We start from the raw sequence: 4316 nt of genomic DNA on the forward strand, positions 1-4316 counted from the left end.
ATCTCATTGTGCTTTTGATTTGTATTTCTCTAATGATCAGTGACGTTGAACTTTTTTTCATGTTTGTTGGCTGCATAAATGTCTTCTTTTAAGAAGTGTCTGTTCATGTTCTTTGCCCACTTTTTGATGAGGTTGTTTGTTTTTTTTTTCTTGTAAATCTAAGTTCCTTGTAGATTCTGGATATTAGACCTTTGTCACTTGGGTAGATTGGAAAAATTTTCTCCCATTCTGTAGGTTGCCTGTTTGCCCTGATGATAGTTTCATTCGCTGTGCAGAAGCTCTTTAGTTTAATTAGATCCCATTTGTCAAAAACTGTGGAACACTTCACAAATTTGCATGTCATCCTTGCACAGGGGCCATGCTAATCTTCTCTACATCATTCCAATTTTAGTATGTGTGCTGCTGAAACAAGCACAGCAAGTGGTTTCTTGAGATGGAATCTTCTCCTGGTGAAGATGCTGTGAACATTGTTGAAATGACAAGAATTTATTATTTATTTATTTTATTTTATTTTTTGACATAGGGTCTCACATCGCTGCCCAGACTGGAATGCATTGGCATGATCACCGCTCACCGCAGCCTTGTCCTCCCAGGCTCAAGCAGTCCTCCCACCTCAGCCTCTCAAGTAGCTGGTACTACAGGTGTGCACCACCACACCCATTTTTTTGTAGAGACAGAGTCTCGCTCTGTTGCCCAGTCTGAAGTGCAATGGCATGCTCACAGCTCACTGCAGGTTCGACCTCTTGAGCTTCAGCAATCCTCCCACCTCAGCCTCCTTAGTAGCTGGGACTACAAGCTTGTGCCACTACATCCAGGTCTATTTTTGTATTTTTTGTAAAGATGGGGTTTTACCATGTTACCCAGGCTTATCTCAAACTCCTGGGCTCAAGTAATCCTCCTGCCTCAGCCTCCCAAAGTGTCAGGATTATAGGCATGAGCCAGTGCCAGATCCCTATTGCATACTTACTAGACTACAGAATAGTGTGAACATAACTTTTTTTTTTTTTTTTTTTGAGACAGAGTCTCGCTCTATCGCCCAGGCTAGAGTTCAGTGGCACAATCTCGGCTAACTGCAAGCTCCGCCTCCCAGGTTCATGCGATTCTCCTGCCTCAGCCTCTCTGAGTAGCTGGGACTACAGGCGCCCGCCACAACGCCCGGCTAATTTTTTATATTTTTAGTAGAGACGGGGTTTCACCGTGGTCTCGATCTCCTGAACATAACTTTTATACGCATTGGGAAAGCAAAATATTTGTGTGACTGACTGTATTGCAATGTTTGCTTTACTATGGTGGTCTGGAGCTCAACCTGCAAAGTCTCCAAGGTATACCCTGTGTATGACATTCTGGAAAATCAAACTAGGAAGAAAGCAAGAAGATCAGTGGTTGCCAAGAGTTGGTAGGGGAAGGGATGAATAGGCAGAGCACGAACAATTTTTACGCCAGTGAAGCTGCTCTGTATGCTCCTATAATGGTGGATTATAAATTTGTCCAAACCCATGAATATACAACACCAAGAGTGAGCCCTAATGTAAACTACAGACTTTGGGTGATTATGATTATGATGATTCATGGATTGCAACAAATGTAGCTCTCTGGTAGAAGATGCTGAAAACAGGGGAAGTTGCGCATGTGTGGGGGAGGGTGTGTATGAGAAATCTCAGGGCTTTCTGTTTAATTCTGCTGTGAACCTAAAACTGCTCTTAAAGTCTTTTAAAAAAATAAAAATACATGTACATAAAAATATGTAACGTATCCTCAAAGTCCAACCTCTCTACTCCAGATCTAAAAACATTCAAGAATGTGTTTTACTTCTTTATAGATATTTTGATGTATAAATAAATACCTAATTTTTGGCCAGGCACAGTGGCTCCTGCTTGTAATCCCAGCACTTTGGGAGGCCAGGGTGGGTGGATCACTTGAGGCCAGGAGTTCCAGACCAGTCTGGCCAATATGAAGAAACCCTGTCTCTACTGAAAATGCAAAAGTTAGCTGGGCGTGGTAGCACACACATTAATCCCAGCTTCTTGGGAGGCTGAGGCACAAGAATGGCTCAACCTGGGAGGCGGAATTTGCAGTGAGCCAAGATCACACCATCACACTCCTGCCTGGGTCACAAGAGCAAGACTCTGTCTCAAAACAAAACAAAAACAAAAAATACTTCCGCTTTTTACAGATAGGGGGTCTCACTATGATACCCAAGCTGGCCTCAAACTCCTGGCCTCAAGTGATTCTCCCACCTCAGTCTCCCAAGTAGCTGGGACTACAGGTATGAGACACCACACTCAGCTATATTTTTAAAATAAGCATTTATTTATTTATTGCTATATTTATTCACATGTACACACATACACATTAGTAGCAGACACTGCTAGTTGCTTATCTATTCCCTACCCCACCCTTGCTGATAAACCCTGATTTGTTTGTAGCAGTTATAGGTACGACTCCAGAAGATGCATGTTCGACTCTTGGCTATCCTGTTTCCTGCTGCCAGCTCCTGGCCCTCCCAGGCTCCCTTGTAGCTAGGGTTGGCTATGTGAACAGTTCTGAACAATGAAATATAAGAGCACATTTACTGAGATAAGAATAAAAACAGGCTTGATCCTCGATGACATAATTAGTTGCTGACCCTTTCCTGAACTGCCTACCACCCCTGATCTCCCCTGATCTCCTTGGAGTAAGCAATAAATGGCCTTAGAGTTTAAGCCTGTGCTAGTCATGTTTTCTGTTACTTGAAGCCAGTGGCATGCTAGTAAACCAGCTCTGGGGGAGGGAAAATGTTCCCCTGATTTGTAGTCTGTGCTGACTTCCTTGATGTAAATAAATACTCTCACTATGGCCAATTTTAAACAACCAACATGAAGCTTGACTGCACTTGTGAAGAAATGTGCACATTTGGCTCTCAAGAGCCCTGTGCTCTCTCAAGCAAATATGAACCAGCTCTGGCACATCACCGCTTGAAGCCAAACAAATGCTAACATATGCATTGTAATTCTATACTTTTTCTTTTTAATAAGCATAGACATTTCTATGTCGATATGAAAAAAAAATACCCTTTTATGGCTGCATAATGACCTATTTTATAAATGCCCATAATTTATCCAGTCATTTAGATGTTTATTAACTTATTCCTTTTATTTAAAAAATAAAACACTGTCTGTCTATGTATATTTCACATATTTGTCTTTTTTCTTTTTTTTTTGAGATGCAGTCTCGCTCTGTCACCAGGCTGCAGTGCAGTGGGGCAATCTCGGCTCACTGCAACTTCCGCCTCCCAGGTTCAAGTGATTCTTCTGCCTCAGCCTCCTGAGTAGCTGGGACTACAGGCGCATGCCACCACACCCAGCTAATTTTTTTTTTTTTTTTTTTAGTAGAGATGGGTTTTCACCATGTTGGCCAGGATGGTCTTAATCTCTTGACTTCGCAATCTGCCTGCCTTGGTCTCCCAAAGTGCTGGGATTACAGGCGTGAACCACCATGCCCGGCCATATTTGTCTTTTTAAAATGATAGTAAAAAAAAAAAAATGACAGTAAAGAGCTGGGCATGGTGGCTCATGCCTGTAATTCTAACACTTTGGGAAGCTGAGTAGGGGGGATCACTTGGGCCTAGAAGTTCAAGACTAACCTGGGCAAGATAATGAGATCTCATCTCTACAAAAAATACAAAAATTAATCAGGCATGGTAGCACATGCCTGTAGTCCCAGCTATTTAGGAGGGTGAGTTGGGAGGATGGCTTGAACCAGGTTGAGGCTGCAGTGAACCGTGACAGAGCCACTGAACTACAGTGTGGGTGACAGAGTGACATCCTGTACCAAAAAAAGAAGAAGAAAAGAAATGATTTACAACAATTCCCTTACTGTGCCCACCAATATCAAGCTACTGTATCATAAACTGTGCCCAATCCTCATCATATTTCTGACATTCCCTGAAAGTATTCAGCCCAAGCTCTAAAACTCTACAAATAATTGGATCTAATTTTCTATTTTGAGACACCGTTAAGGCTCAGTCAATGTGGTATACTTTCTTAATGAACTAAATCTAATACACTTAACTTTGCTTAATCAACAGTTTTTATAATGAGCTTTTGAGGAGTCACTATTTGACGATGTTTTAATTATTTAAAAATACTACCAGGTTACCTTCCAGGGAGATTGTATCAACTTAAACAAATAATAACATTGGGGGAAAGTGTCCACTTCCTTCTGCACTAGATATTTTCTCAGTATCAAAACTTTTCCAATCTGATAAGCAAAAAGTGATATATCGTTATTCTGTTGTCCTTTTAATTTACATTTATCTGATTATTAATGAAGTTTAG

The 4316-nt window shown here is 41.3% G+C and overlaps 1 non-coding gene across 1 annotated transcript; it reads right to left on the reverse strand.

The window, feature by feature from the left end:
• Positions 1-308: 308 nt before the first annotated feature.
• Positions 309-415, reverse strand: LOC116459563 (U6 spliceosomal RNA). Its single transcript, XR_004245602.1, has one exon. It is a non-coding gene; the product is annotated as a U6 spliceosomal RNA (small nuclear RNA).
• Between the last annotated feature and the right edge of the window lie 3901 nt (positions 416-4316).

Source organism: Hylobates moloch, unplaced genomic scaffold (assembly GCF_009828535.3).
Source record: "Hylobates moloch isolate HMO894 unplaced genomic scaffold, HMol_V3 SCAFFOLD_19, whole genome shotgun sequence".
NCBI classification, from domain to species: Eukaryota; Metazoa; Chordata; class Mammalia; order Primates; family Hylobatidae; genus Hylobates; species Hylobates moloch.